We start from the raw sequence: 16,844 nt of genomic DNA, 5'->3' as shown, positions 1-16,844 counted from the left end.
TTAAGATAAAAAAAACACAATATATGTATATATTAATAGGTAAGCAACAATCAACAAGGGGGTGACAGAACACAGAATGATGTCTTTAATACACTGGGACTAAATTATGAGCAAACAAATGCAGCACAGAAACTAATACTTTTGTGTTGGTTTCAGATCAGATAGCACAATGGTTAGAAATTCCCCCTGCAACAAGTCTCAACCCCCCAATAGGCAATGCAAAGAGATGGTAGGAGAGAGCAGGTGTTCAGAAATAGTACAGGTCAAACAGTGTCTCCCTTCCCCCTTTACACAGAAAGAGAAAAATGAAGTGGGCTTTTGAACTGTATAAATTACTTTTAAAGTGGCTGGGCAAGAACTCTAAATGTGTGGAAAAATGCTTAAATTGTTGTAAATTCCTATGGAGCCGCTTTGAACAGTTGCATCAGCAATGATTTTGTGAGCAGAAAATATTTGCAAGCTTAAAATCCAAGTCGGAAGCAGTTTGAATGTATTTGACACATGTAAAAATTTCTCAAAATGAAAATTTGCAGCAAAATTTTCTGTGCGCGATATTCGCGATAACGTGAGAACCGCACTGTTTTGAAATTCTCTATGGATAGATAGGGATGTTAGCTACAATTAGGAGTTGAAATTTCATTTCTATCACACAAATATGCATGTTTAACATGGGGACATGTGTGTAAATTTTCACAATTCTAACTGTCATACATTTTGTGTAAAATTAGACATCTTGCCATTCGTATCCAGAACATGTCACAAAGTTCTGCCACCTCTTCACACGTGCAGCCAGAAATTAAATTAACAACTCTGTCATTTTTATATTTTTAACCATTTTGGATAGCAAGTTATACATTTTTTTAAATGTGTTCTTTGTTCAGGTTCAGCAACAGATGGTCGCTTGGCTCCACCCCTTGATCTCTCCCTTCAGTCCAGGAACACCCCCTCCTTGTGACCTGTTCCTGCAAAGAGCCATTTACGATCGCCTTCACACCTCCAGTTTCCTGAGTTGGAGGATGTCCATTGTTTAGTCCTGGGCTAACCAGCAACTATCACCTCCCCGTGAGTTTCAGCTGAGAGGAAGGCCCTCCCTCTGGGAAAAAAAACTGCCTTTCCAGTTCTTGCAGCTCAGCCAGGTTTAATTTAATTGTTAAATCCTTTTGGCTTTTCCTTAGCACAAAACAAACTTGTTGTATCATTCAAGCTTTTAACCTATGGGATCAAAAACAACTATAATATGGGTTACCATCAGTAACCAGCCTCTTATATTGCAAACATTTGACTTTTAGTTTATAACATGTTAAAGTTTAATCAGGAAGGCCCCTGACAGCTATCATCACAGGTAGCCCTCCGCTGCACAGACATTTGTTTTACAGATCCGCAGGCAGGCCACTTTTGCTGTGGAGATCTCTTTATGCTCTTAGCCTTTCAGAACCCAAGTTCACAGTGATTCCTTAAACTAAGTGAATTGTAGCACCCAGCGAGAATTTTGACTATTTGGAAGGTGTTCTGTACCAGCATTCTGAAGTTTCAGCAGCAAAGAAAGGGTGATTTAAAGCAATATTGGAGTTTCATTTAGCAAAGCACTGCTTTTTCTTTCTGCACTCCACTTTCAATTGTTGTGGAGCCCAGTGACACCTTTCAGTAGTGAGAGCTTTGTTCCACCACTGACAGCATGCGTGGCAGATTGGGCAGCCACCTTTTTGTGCTTTGAAAAGCGCAATTTTCGGGGGTTTTGGCACGCACAAGGATTTTGTGGCCATTTTGCTGTTTCTGGCACTGCCATAACAGAGTGATGCAGCATAGCAGAGCAAAAGTGGGTCAATACATTTCACAGAGCCCCCCTCCCGACTTGATTTTGACCACCCGTCAATGGGAAGTCAGGAAATTGTGATGTACTTTTCTTTTGTCCATGTGGAGAAAGTCAGCTGCTTCTCCTGTCAGTGCTGGAGGCGACCAGCTCTCCTCGCCGGTTCTGGTCAGGAGTATTGCTGGTTCTGAATGGGAGTATGGAACGGCACTCTGGGCTCCTTGGGTCTTTCCTCCCGGTCCCTGAGTGGTCCACCTTGGTGATTAGATGATACTACTCCACAAGGGTTTAGTGGGGCAGATGCATGCATTTAATACAATTTACAATATTCCCCATCTATGTTTACTAATGGTTTTAACAGGTGGATTCTTCTAGGTTTCCGGATTTTCCCCCTCTGGGTTTCCGGTTGGCTCCTCTATTTGCCACAAAGTATGCCTGGGATGGCAATTCTTTAGCTGGTTTATGTGGACCCACTTGTCTTCCCCTTCTGCCAAACTGCCCTGGGGGATGCAGATTCTGTAGGCGACTGGTGAGATTCTGTCCACAATCTCAAAAGGACCCCGCCAAGTTGGGAGGAATTTGCGCTGTTTGGCTTGGTTCCTTTGGAAATTGTACAAGTAGACCCAGTCTCCTACTGGGGATTCCTTTTTAGTTGTCTTAAGATCACGGTGGGTCTTCATACTGTCTGCAGATCTCTCTAGATTCCGCTGAGCATAGGCAAAAGCATGTTGAAGGTGTTTTCTCAGATTCTCAATATAATCATGTGTTGTGGAGGCATTTATCAAAGTCTGCTCTTGGGTTCTGTAGAACAGATGCTGGGGTAGTGCCATCCTTCGTCCAGTCATCAGCTCAAGTGGAGATATTTTTGTTTGCAGAAGAAGGGGTAGATCTGATGGCCAACAGGACAAGGAGTAATTCAATATCCCAACTTGGCCCAGAATCTGCCACACACTTTTTTAATATGCTCACAATAGTTTTGTTGTACCTCTGAACTCCACCACTAGAGGAATGGTGGTAGGCAATGTGTATTTTCCTTTTGACCCCAAGTATCTCCCACATCTTTGTCATCGCTTCGCTAGTGAAGTGACTACCTCGGCCTGACTCAGTCCTTTGGGGTAGTCCAAAACGTGAGAAGATGTGATTGATCATCAGGGCAGATGCTGTTTCTGCCTTGCAATTTGGGGCTGGGAGACATTCCACCCATTTAGTGAACAAGTTTGTTACGGTCAACATGTTCTTTTTCCCCCTAGATGAGTGAATCATGGGCCCGATAAAATTGACTTGCAAATCTGACCAAGGCAGTGTCATCCCCCTCTTTTGGAGGGGAGCACGGTGTGTGAGTGAGGTTGGCTGAAATTGTGCCCACACACAAGACACCCCCTCAAGTATTGGTCGAGGTCCTGCCCCATGTGTGGCCAGTATGCAACCTCTCGCAGGATTTCTAATGTTGTATGAAACCCCTGATGACAGAGTGTGGTGCATCATGGGCGTGACTTAGCATCAGGCTTCAGAAGGAGGTAGGGACCACCCACTGGTCATGGCCAGATATGGATTTCCTCACCAACAAACCGCCTTGGATTCGGAACATTTTTGGACATATCATCAACACTCTGAGGTCCTCTTTCCCAACGTAATCGGTATCCGTCAGGGGAAAGTTCTCAGGGTCCACAATGTGTTGATAAAACTTACCAATTATTGGATCCCCTTTTTGAGCCGTAATCAAATCAGCATCTGGGGTCTCCTCACTCCATTGTGCAGTTGAGAGTTCATTGTGAGCATTTGTCTGGGACCTAGTGATAACAGTGACCTGGATTCCCACCAACAGGGAATTGATCTCAAGTAGATCCCCTTGGATGGCTCCGGTTTTGGCCAGCTGATCAGCTAGGTCATTTCCAGTTTTGTCTAGTCCCTCTACTCTAGAATGTCCCTTGATCTTATTCCAGTAGATGGTCATCCCATTCAAGGTGACCGGATCATCACTATTTTGTATTAATTTTCCATGTTTTAAAGGTTTGTTATTAGCACATAGCATGCCTCTGGTTTTCCAGTTAACCAGGTCCTCCACGAACCCATTGCATACATAATCTGAATCAGTGATTATGACCAGTTTGTGGAGTTGGTGTTGGACGGCAGTGAGGATGGCTTGATGCACCGCCATCAACTCTGCCACTTGACTACTTCGGGGACCGATTTTGTACCCAGCGCAGGGTTCTGGGGCATCATTCACCCATGCATTCCCTACGCCGGCCACAAGTTCCTTTTCCCCATTATTGTCAACATGGTAGGAGCACCCATCCACATAGACAGTGGGCATTCCCTCACACTTGTCTTCTTCATAGACTTTGTGTGAGGAATTAAGCTATGCCTCCATGTTGTCCTTGATTTTAAGACTTTCGTCCTCGAGACAGTTTTCTCTGGCACAATCATGCAAGTCAGCCAGATCTTGCGCGAGGGGACTCTTCTTGTTTTGGCCATATCTGACCTCCACAGGAAAGCCTTGCATTGTCAGAATCCAGGAAGTAATTCGGGAATTACTCCCATTTCCGGCCTGGATTCTGACACTTTGAAGATATTGCAAAGGTTGGTGTGGAGTCTCCACTAGGATGTGTTCCCCCTGGATAAATGGGTGGTAATTCTTCAATGCCCACACTGTTGTCAGGAGTGCCTGCTCACAATCGTTGAATTTTTCCTCCACAGAGGATAAAGTCTTACTCGCATATCAGATTACTTTATTGACCTTGTCATGCTTTTGGTATAATACTGCACTCAAGCATGTATTTGAGAACCCTGTCTCCAAGAAGAACTCCTTGTTTTTGACAGGGTAAGCTATGTAAGGCGCTTGTGAGAGGCTTCTTTTGAGTTTTCTTACTGCCTCGGCTTGTTCAGGACCCGACTCCCACTTGACCCCCCTTCAAATGATGGATCAGGGGTCTTGTGATCTCTGCCTAATCCTCAATGAACTTTCTGCTGTAATTAGTTAGTCCTATGAGGCTCCTTAGTTCCCGCAGAGTTGTGGGGTCTTTTATTTTCTGGAGTGCTTCTACTTTCTTCTCCTGGGGACAGAGATCCTCAGGAGTTATCTCATGCCCAAAGAAATTGACACTGGTCCTGCACACCACTGTGCCTTTTGGAAAGAGAGTTTTGCTCCAGCAGCCCTCAACTGGGTCAGAAGATAACGAATCTCCGCTATGTGTTCCTCCACAGTTGAGCTTTTGACTAGAACATCATCTACATAGGCCAGGTTACTCCTTTCACCCAAGTCAGGCATGGCCTTATGCAGAAAGATGTTAAATTAATTGCTGGAGTTGATGTATCCGAAGGGAGTCCGGGTCCAAGTGTACTGCTGCGCCCTGAAGGTAAAGGCCAGCTTGTTTTGGTCTTCCCTACTGACAGGTACAGTTCAGTACCCATTGGTCAGGTCAATTGCAGTGAATACCTTTGACCCTTGGTTCTGGGACGGCCCTTGGTCAATGTAGGGAAGAGGCCATCGGAAAGTATGGACCCGTTTGTTGAGCTCCCTTAGGTCAGTACAGAGTCTCCACTAGCCGTTTGGTTTCAAAATCCCCAGCACCGGATTATTGAAGGTGCTGTGGACTGGACGAATTATCCCACGGGACTCAAGGTTCTTAATTATTTCAGTAAGGGACTCCATTGATGCGAGAGGCAAACGATATTGCTTCACAAACACTGGAGTCATGCCAGGGTCTGTGGGGATTGTGGTTGTGTGGATGTCGGTGCGACTACAGTCATATGAGTCTACCGCAAAGAGATCTTGAAAATCTAAGAAAACTTGTTTCAATTTTTGCTTTTGCTCCAGAGACTTGCAGGCATCAGCTAGGTTGTCTCTCTCTTCAACCATCTGCCTGAAGTCCGGAAAGACTTCTGGTTTGGCTATCAAAGCGGCCTCCTCCAGCTGGGTGGAGAAGTCCCCGGTCAAAGTACTGATTTGGACTGGTGGCTTTAGGTGGGGAAGGCAGTCTTGGTGACTTGAAAGATCCCCTCGTCCCTCCTGAAGTCATAGGTCACATCTTCCTTACCATAAGGGCAAGAAGAGTAACCCAGAAAATTCCCCCGTTGCCGGGTGAAGATCTTGTCTGGTGTTGTGTCATCATCGCTATAATTGTCAAAACAGTCCTTGGGGATTGGTCCTAACATTTTGTTATCTAAATCTATGGAAAAATGTCGGTCATCAACCGCCATTCCAATAATGGTGCCTGCGCCCAGAGTGATACTCTTTAGGTTGCTGTTATCCACCTCTATTGGAATGGTGTTGTGTTCTAAATTGACTAGTGGTGTTGGGTTTAAACCCAACCCTTGCTGTTGGAAATGAGCATTGAGATGATCATAGGGGTCAGGATTTTTCAGTTTCTGTCCTCTTTTAATTTTTTCTTCAAGTGAGAATTGTCGGGTCCATTCTGGGATGGAGACTTCCTCTCCAATCTGAATTTCAACTGCATATGGCAGCAGTTAAGCTTACTGAAATGCTTTCTATGGGTCATCAAAGTCCATGGGATTACCTGCTAATCGGCACCAGGCTTTGAAGTTTATTAGGTCCAAACTAATGACAAAGCGATTGAGAATGTCACTGCCTAAATAAAATGCAACAGGGACATCTCACACAACCCAACAATTATGGACTATGCTCTTGTTACCTATGGACATTTTGAGCATACACCTGCTAGGCAGGAGATGTTTGGAATGGGGTGTTTCCTGGTCCATTTCCCATTTGTCTAACAGTTTAAATGTGGGAATGGCTGGATCTTTTGGGAGTTTGGGGAACATGGCCTCGCTGATGAAGCTCTTACCGTTGTTCACACACACTCGGGCGAGAACAGAGTCCTTCCCTTCATTTATGTTATGACTTCAGTGTCGTGTAGACACTTGAGACCTCCGTCCCCAAGTGATGCACAGGGCAACTAAAAGAAACCCGTTGTGCGACCTTTGGGGCCACAGGTGGGAGATGTTACTTCCCGGATCCACGGAACCTCTGGAACACCGATGCTGCTGCAAAAGAACGAGGTTAAGTACCAGGCAATCACAATATATATATATATCACAATAACCAAAGGATCTGAATAATCTTACCTATCCGGTGTTTGGAAAAGCTAGGAAACCTAGGGGGGAGGTTCGAGACTCAGATGAGGCGGTCCCTAAAACGAGAGGACCGTAGTCAAGCGTGGATACAGGATAGGCCACCTGTAGAGCTGAAGGCGTAACTTGAATCCCAGAAGGGAAATGGCGTAGAAGTTCATCAAAGTACCAAGGGATGATCCAAAGACAAGTGAGGGTCGATTCAGAAATCCAGCAACAGGTAAGCAGTTCCAAGCAAAGGTACAAAAGGATAATCCGAAGGAGTCCAAGTGAGAGTTCCAAGATCAAGGTAAACCAGTAGTGTTATCCAAAATGTAGTGCCAAACAGGGTCTGAAGACAGCTGAGAAGCAATGAGTGTTCCGTGCATCAAGCCTTATATACTGTGCGTTTCGGGGTCATGTGACGTCCGGCAAGGTCACGTGGGAAACGCCGCTCTGAATCACGTGAACAAACAAACGATCGCCGTGGAGGTGTTCCGCCGCCCCTTCTGCTGTATGTTCTCCATGGCAACTGCCAGTGCAGGAAGGGCTGCAATCGAGCCCGTAAATCGTACCTGGTACGGAGCTTTCGGTCCTTTGGGTAAACCGAATCACATGAACCTCGAACCCTGGAGGGAGTTGTGTGGGAACCCGATGAAGGTGTTGGCGAAATGTGAGCAGTGTTCTGGTGTGCAGTGGATCGGTGTGCAGAGGATCGCCTAACATAGCCCCCCCCAACGGCCCACGACCCCGTGGGCAGGACGGGTGATCCTTATGGAACCGGGATACCAACCGAGGAGCGTCAAGATCCAAAGCGGAAACCCAAGAACGCTCCTCCGGTCCATAACCCTTCCAATCCACTAAAGACTGGAGCCTACCCCTAAACCAACGGGAACCCAAAATGGCTGACACTTCAAAAACATCAGGGGAGGCCAAGGACACCGGGGCTGCTGGGGCCCGAAGGCAGGACAAGGCTTGAGGAGTGAAACATGAAAAACAGGATGGATTCGCCAAGAACTTGGGAGAACCAGACGAAAAGCCACTGGATTCACAACCTGAGAGATCACATACGGGCCAATGAAACGAGGCAGCAGTTTCCGACAACCGACCAGGCGAAGGTGACGGGAAGACAACCACACCCTAGAACCCACCACAAGGGGAGGAGCAGCCAGGCGCTTGCCGTCAACACGGGACTTCATAGAGGCCTTTGCTTCAGTAAGATGGACCAAAGTACTAGCATGAACAGCAGACAGATCCCTAAGACAAGCCGTGGCCGCAGGATTCAAAGAGATAGAGGCGTCAGGGACAGGCAAGACCTTGGGGTGTTGACCATAGAGGGCGTAGAAAGGAGAAAAACCTGTAGCAGAGTGAGCCGCTTTATTGTATGCGAACTCGGCAAGCCGTAAGGCACTCAACCAGGAGGCCTGCTGCTGCAAGATAAGACACCGAAGATACTGCTCCATAGATTGATTCGTCCTTTCAGTCTGCCCATCAGTCTCAGGGTGATAGGCCGAAGAATACCTGGTATCGATGCCAAGTAGTTTAGTCAAAGATCTCCAAAAACGAGAGGTGAACTGTGACCCACGATCGGAAATAATGACAGAAGGAAGCCCAAACAACATGAACACAGATTCAAAAAACAACTCCTCCAAGACTGGGGCCGAAGGAATCCCCTTACAAGGAACAAAGCGAACCATTTTTGTGAATGTGTCTACCACCACCCAGATGGTGTCAAAACCCCGTACCTTTGGGAGATCGGTCACGAAATCCATCGTTAGTGTATGCCAAGGTCTTGGAGGTACCGGAAGCAGGAGCAACAGGCCAACTGGACGACCTCTTCGATGTTTGGCCTGAGCGCAAAGAGCGCAAGAGTTGACATAGCATTCCACGTCACGCTTCGTAGAGGGCCACCAGCACCAGTGCTTTAGGAGATCCATAGTGCGCTCCTGGCCAGGATGGGCATTAAATGGAGCATCATGAGACCATTCAATGGCCAGGTTACGGGTGTCTGGTGTGGGAAGGAACAGACATTCATGCACTAAAGGCAAACCATCACAATATACGGGATCCCAATCCCGCAGTTGGTCAGAATGATTGCTCGTCCATGCTCCCACAGAATCCAACAGTGACAGAGAGGGAGTGCAGAGACAAATCACATGACTCTTACCAAGAACAGTATCGGGGAAGGTTGGCAACTCGACTCCACCCGGAGAGCGTGACAAGGCGTCCGCTTTTCCATGAGTGGTTCCAGGACGATGAGTAATGTGAAAATCAAAGGCGGAAAAGAATAGATGCCACCGGACCTGTCTGCTATTAATGCACTTTAAGGATGCCAGATCCTGTAGATTCCGATGATCTGAATATACAGTGATTGGATGCTTAGCCCCCAGGAGGTGATGGCGCCAGACACGAAAGGCGTCCATGACAGCCAGAAGTTCCTTCTCCGTTACAGTATAATGGGTCTCAGTTTTGGAAAACTTGCGAGAATGGTATGCCACCGGGTGCAACTTGCCTGTAGTAGGACATGTTTGAGACAACACCGCACCGAGGGCAAAAGAAGAGGCATCCGCCTCAACTATGAATGGAAGATCGGGATTTGGGTGCTGGAGAATCGGTGCGGTGGTGAAAGCGGTTTTCAAAGCCTCAAAAGATTCCTGATGTTCCTTTTGCCACCGATAGGGTACCTGAGGGCTGGTCAGGGCCGTAAGTGGGGCCACAATTGTGGAAAAGGACGAAATAAAGCGCCTGTAAAAATTGGCGAAACCCAAAAAGGCCTGCAAGGCCTTGAGTGTCTGAGGAACTGGCCAATCTAGGACTGCCTTAACCTTGGATTCGTTCATGGATAGTGCCCCAGGGGTAATGTGGAAGCCCAGAAACTCAACAGACGTTTTATGGAATTGACATTTCTCGGGTATGGCAAATAGGGAATGTTCCCTCAGACGGGATAAGACCTCCCGGACATGCTTTACATGGTCATCAAGATTCCGTGAAAAGATCAAGATGTCGTCCAAATAAACAACCATGTATATGTCCAGAATGTCCCTGAATATGTCATTCATAAAACGCTGGAATGTTGCCGGGGCGTTGCATAGACCGAAGGGCATGACTAGATATTTATACAAGCCGTAACAGGTGCAGAAGGCAGTTTTCCAATCATCGCCCTCGCGAACGCGCACTAGATTATATGCGCCGCGAAGATCCAGCTTGGTGAAAACGTAGGCATGGGATAAGTGGTCCAGAAGAGGTGTGATCAAAGGAATTGGATACCTATCCTTTTTTGTGATGGCGTTAAGACGCCGGTAATCCACACAGGGACGTAAGTCCCCTTCTTTCTTAGGTACAAAGAAAATGGGACTTGCAGCTGGTGAAGTAGAAGGGCGGATATGCCCTAGTCGTAGGCTGTTCTGTACATACTGTTTCAATGCTTGTTCTTCCGAGGGGGACAGAGAATAAATCCTGCCCGAAGGAATGGTAGAATCCGGGATTAGTTCAATCGGGCAGTCATATGGTCTCTGTGGAGGAAGTACCTCGGAAGAACCGCGATCGAAAACCGATTCGAATGCTTTATATTCAGATGGAATCCCGGTAACTACCCCTCCGACGGTGTGGGAATTCACAACCTCTGATCCATCATCATTCAGCGTGAGTTGAGCAAGAGCTCCCAGGGCTCGTGAAGGAGTATCTGTTACTTGATGGGTTGGGAGACAATAGTTCTGACAGATATCAGACTCAAAGAGCACCGTGCCTGTTTGCCAATTAATCAGAGGATTGTGTTCACGTAACCATGGTATTCCTAATATGATACCGAATTGAGGTGTGGTGATCAAGTCAAAACTTACCGTCTCTGTGTGAATGTCTTGTATGGTCAATAATAGAGGAGCAGTTTGGTGTCTAACGGGACCAGAGACTAGTGCAGTGCCATCTACGGCCTGAACTGGTTCAGGTCGAGTTTTTACCACTAAAGGTAGATTGAGAGAATGGGCTAAAGCAATGTCTATGTAGTTCCCAGTGGCACCAGAGTCAATGATGATCGTGACTGCATGAGAGATACCCGTAGAGGGACAAAGAGTGGCCTGTACAAAGATGGGCTGGACACGAGCAAAAGCAAGAGTGGTACCCGGAGATGAAGACTGGAAACTCGACCTGGTCTCCGGATCTAAGGTCGAGCTGTCCGAAAAACCTGAGACTTCTTGGGACGTCGAGGGCATTCCTTCACATAATGTCCCGTGGTGCCACAATAAAAGCATGCATTATCCAGCCTCCTACGTTCTCTCTCGGATGTCGTGATAGGGCTACGTAGACCTCCCACTTGCAAAGGTTCCTCAGTGCTAGAAGCAGGGGTACTAACAACTGTAGGATGAGAAGAAAGACCCAACTCAGCTCTGCGCTCTGATCTACGTGCATCTACCTGCAGAGTAAGGTCCACTAGTTCCTGATAGGGAGTGGGCACGGAAGAAATCACTGCTAATGCATCTTTCATTGCGTTGTTCAACCCCCTATAGAATATGACCGCCCGCTTACTTTCTGGCCATGATGTCTCGGCGACCAATTGGTTGAAACGGGTGATGTAATCTATCAAGGTCCCTCAACCCTGGGTTAGCTCTAATAACTCCAAATCCCTAGACTGTGCCTTGTGTCGGATATCGAAGACTCGAGACATCTCTAGAACTAACAAATCAAAATCATAGAGAACCGGGCTATTGTTCTCCAGTAAAGGGTTAGCCCAAGCGGCAGCTGTCCCGGCCAGGTGGGAAAGGGCAAAGGCCGCTTTAGCAGTGGAATTAGGAAAGGCCAGGGGTCTAGACAGGAAATGTAACTTGCACTGATTGATGAAAGTCCTGAACTTCTTGGGGTCACCTTGATAACGTTCAGGAGCGGCCAAAGGGGAAGGGGTTAGGAGGACCACCGGAGTTGGAGCTGGGGTACTAGCCAACGGAGGAGGTGTGGTTGAAGTGGTAGCATCCCCAAATTCAGAATCTGCAGGAAGGGAATGCTGAACGCTCTGTATGGAATCTAGCCTTTGGTGAATCACCGTATTAGCGGTGGCCATATCTGCCCTTAATACTGTAATTGCCTGAACTAAAGCAGCTATGGGTTCTTCCGTGGACCCCTGCATTATCTAACATGACTATACGGCTTCTCAGTCTGTTCTGACTTGAGTGTCGTGTAGACCGTTGAGACCTCCGTCCCCAAGTGACGCACAGGGGAACTAAAAGAAACCTGTTGTGCGACCTTTGGGGCCACAGGTGGGAGATGTTACTTCCCGGATCCACGGAACCTCTGGAACACCGATGCTGCTGCAAAAGAACGAGGTTAAGTACCAGGCAATCACAATATATATATATATCACAATAACCAAAGGATCTGAATAATCTTACCTATCCGGTGTTTGGAAAACCCAGGAAACCTAGGAGGGAGGTTCGAGACTCAGATGAGGCGGTCCCTAAAACGAGAGGACCGTAGTCAAGCGTGGATACAGGATAGGCCACCTGTAGAGCTGAAGGCGTAACTTGAATCCAAGAAGGGAAATGGCGTAGAAGTTCAACAAAGTACCAAGGGATGATCCAAAGACAAGTGAGGGTCGATTCAGAAATCCAGCAACAGGTAAGCAGTTCCAAGCAAAGGTACAAAAGGATAATCCGAAGGAGTCCAAGTGAGAGTTCCAAGATCAAGGTAAACCAGTAGTGTTATCCAAAACGTAGTGCCAAACAGGTTCTGAAGACAGCTGAGAAGCAATGAGTGTTCCGTGCATCAAGCCTTATATACTGTGCGTTTCGGGGTCATGTGACGTCCACCAAGGTCACGTGGGAAACGCCACTCTGAATCACGTGAACAAACGAACGATCTGCGTGGAGGTGTTCCGCCGCCCCTTCTGCTGTATGTTCTCCATGGCAACTGCCAGTGCAGGAAGGGCTGCAATTGAGCACGTAAATCGTACCTGGTACGGAGCTTTCGGTCCTTTGGGTAAACCGAATCACATGAGCCTCGAACCCTGGAGGGAGTCGTGTGGGAACCCGATGAAGGTGTTGGGGAAATGTGAACAGTGTTCTGGTGTGCAGTGGATCGGTGTGCAGAGGATCGCCTAACAATTTAACTGAATAGGGATGAACAACTGCTCTCCAATTATCTGAATATCAGCCAAGTTTTGAGCTTATTTCTCATCATCTTGGACTATAAGAGTAGGATTTTGGGATTGTGAATTTGTATAGAATTTCAGAGTGTTTCCTTCCAGTATGGAATGCCACCTTAGACTGGAAGGAGGTTAACTTTCAGAAATAGAGAGGACTCCCCATCACCAGTTTGTTGTCCTGCTGCAATTACTGTCACGTCTGGGATTTGGTTATTCTGGAAGTTGAATTCAACTTGGTCAGGTTTTTGTTCAACCATGTGGCATGTGCCATTTAAACTAACATGGTTGAAACTATGGGCCTCATTACGAGAAGTCTGGTAAAAAACGGGGCCATTACCGGCATGGAGGAACTAGCGGGTCTGTGCTCGTTTGACGCCGCTAATAGCGGCTGATTACGAGTGCACGATCATGCGCGAACCCCCATGCCACCAGTAATGGCCATACCACCATGCCGCTAAAGGCCCTCCAACCCCCCAATAGCACCATGACGGGACCCACCGATACCGCCTCCGCCTAGTAGGCACACCTTAATACCGAACCGGTAATAACATCATGCTAATACCGGGCTCGTAATACCAGACCCGGAAGTAACGTCATCGCGTCGGAACGGGAAATTTGCCAGTGGCCATCTTTAAAAACACAATCCATTGCAATCCTCCCAAACCACCAGTGTTGCACAGGAGAGACCAGGGCCTCCCAAATCAACATGTCCAAGGCAACCAGAAAATCAAACCCCCGCCTGTGCAAGAAGCGTTTTTCCGATGAGGAACTCAGCATGGTGGCAGACACCCTCGCTGCCCATGCTGAGGACATAAACACCCATAACCTGAAAAGGGAGGCACAGCAGAAGAAAAAGGAGATTTGGGAGGAGGTAGCCCGCAAGGTATCTGCAGTCGGCACCACCCCACGGACAGTAAAAGACTGCAAGAAACGGTGGGATGACCTCCGCCTCAGGGTATGCAACATCGTAGCCAGCAATCGAAGGGAGGCCATGGCCACAGGCGGGGTGCCCATTCCCCGACAAAACTAATGTGCTGTGAGGAGACGTGTAGTGCCTTTATCCAGATGGAGTCCATCGAGGGCTTCGGGGAGATGGAGACGGGTACCGCAATATCTGGAGATGGAGGTGAGTGACCCTGCAAACCTCAGTAGGCCAAACCATGACGTAGCACAAGTGATATGGAATAGAGTCTAGGCAAGGCAATGCATGACCCATCATACACACATTTACAGATCCATGACCAGATGGAGGCCCAAACCCTGCCACACTGAAATGCATGCTGAGTGCCAATCCCATTCCCAACAGACAGCCAACACACACAGACCATTCCCATGTCACACATCACACAAACCCCAATACAACGGCATGCCACCTGCCATGCAGAATTCCTGAATTGAGATGTCACGGCAAATGCCAATATGCCCCCTCCAAACTACCCTGTGTGACACACCTGTTAGAGATGAATGCATGATAAATGAAAATCTCCACAGCACCATATAATGCATCTTGCATGTAACACCATCAATGATGCCCTGCATCTCTTCCACCCCCCATGCACCGATGGAGAAGATGCCAGTGAAGAACCACCCACAAGGGCATCCACGTCCCAGGCCAAAACAACTGCCACAGGCAAAACCACCTCCAGGCCAGCCTCACAGCCCACACCAAAACCCAGGGGAGTGCCCAGGCCATGCCCGCACATAAGGGCCCCACAGCTACACCTGAGACCAGAACCACAGAGCTGGCAACACCAGCGGAAGGCGAGGCCAGTGGCACCCATTGTGCAGAAACAAGTTCTGTGGGCGAGGCAACAGCCACAGCCCCACTGAGCGACATCGAAATTGGAGTGGAGGAGTATGTGGACAAGGAAGGTCTAATACATGTGGCATGCCTACACACCCCAAGCCCCCTTTCAACCCCCTTACCCCACACTCAGGCCACACCCACAAGCACCATTGCAGATCCTGCACTCCACAGTTCAGACCTCAGCACCACCCCCGAGACCAGCCCTGCAAATGCACGCCTAGTCGCAGCACCCTCAACCACTGCTGCTCCCACCGACCTTGAGGCACGGCTAGCAAGGGTGGAGGAAAGACAGGACTCTATGCTGGGACTTGTTCGACAGTATGTGGTGGAGGGAGAGGACACAAAGCGGAAGATAGCGCAGGCCATCGCAGGGAACACTGCTGCCATAAATGCTTCTGCAGTGATGATGAGTGACAGTCTGGGGGACGTCACGCAGGTCCTGACCTCAATACTGCAACACATGCAGCAGCAACAACCCACGCCAGAGTGCCAATAACTACGGTATACACCCCATTCTCCACACCTGCTTCCTCTGCACCCTCCAGCCCTGTGCGTCTGACAAGGCGCAATGCGAGGCAGTCAGAAATGCTGCCCCCTGACACCAAGAAAGCACGGAAATAGCGTGGGACAACACACGAGTGAGGAAGATGGTGTTAGTGGCATATAGGTGTCTAAGGGGGTGTTCATTGGGGGGTTTGGGGTGTTCATTGGGGTATGCGGGGTTATTTGGGGTATGGGGAGTTCTTTGGGGGGTATGGGGAGTTTTGGTGTCTTGGTGGGGGGTAGCACTTTACTGTAGTTTACACTAATACACATGTTGTGTAAAAAATAATTTCATGCCTGGACATTGTTCATTTCGTATGTATCCATTTTATTCATGACAGTGCACAGTGCCCAACTTCCCACATACCCTGTGTGCATGTCCACATGGATCCAGTGCTCAGTGTAGCACTGACACATATCCATCAACGCCCTGTGGTTCAGAAGTATTTGTCAATCAGTGATTGGTGTACAGCAAGGCCATCTTGTGCATCACATACTGGCAGGGGGGCTGCTTCTCCTCCTTTTTCTTCCTCATCATCAACACCCAGTGCATGCATGTCAATGTCAGGTGGCAGTGGTACATTTCTCCTGATGCACATGTTGTGCAGCATGACACAGGCCATGGTGATCTTTGCCACCTTCTCAGGCCTACAAAGGAGTGCTCCACCAGACCTGCTTAGGCAGCGGAACCGCACCTTCAACAGGCCAAAGGTCTGCTCAATCACTACACGGGTACAGGTATGAAGCCAATTGTACTCCTTTTCATGGCTGTTCCGCGGGTTCCGCACAGGAGTAAGTAGCCACAGTTTCAAGGGATATCCTCCATCACCTGCATGCATATAAAAAGAGGTCTGTGTGAGTCACTCTGAGCTGCCACCTTTACGATTCACAGCCATGGCGCAGCAATTTGGTGTTGACATGCACATGTCCCTGTACGAATGCTCAAATATTATTTAGATGCATTGTATACTGCAACATGGTGTGCTAGTCTGGATGGCATTGAACGGATGATGCAAGGTGATTACTTGCATGCTGATGCAGATGTACTGTGGATGCAGGACGATGTCTTGTGTCCCATGATTGCTGTGTATACTACTCTGTGCATGATCACACTAGCCACATTGGCACAGTTGCAATCATGTTTGGTCATGCATTGCTTGACATACCCATGGTGACCAGGTTGTGCGTCTTACATGTTGTCATTGATATACGGCATTGGTCCAATGTGTGGCAGTGATGTGTCATGTTCGGGTTGGGAGGTTCAGGCAGGAGTGTTTAGCTCTGCATGCATTATCCACTCACCGCCCATTCCTACCCTGGTGGAGTATGCATCCCCCACCTCACAACCCTGATGCACTGCCATGGGCCAGTCAGGCAACTCACCAAGCAGCCAGGTATGTCGTCCTGCATGTCGCTCCATGTGACGGGGTAGCGTGGAGATACGCAGCACCAGGGCATCATGGGTAGATCCAGGATATCGGGTG

The sequence above is a fragment of the Ambystoma mexicanum genome, chromosome 1p (genome assembly GCF_040938575.1).
Source record: "Ambystoma mexicanum isolate Mex_15411 chromosome 1p, UKY_AmexF1_1, whole genome shotgun sequence".
NCBI classification, from domain to species: Eukaryota; Metazoa; Chordata; class Amphibia; order Caudata; family Ambystomatidae; genus Ambystoma; species Ambystoma mexicanum.
The sequence above is the reverse complement of the archived record's forward strand: the minus strand, read 5'-3'. Positions refer to the sequence as shown.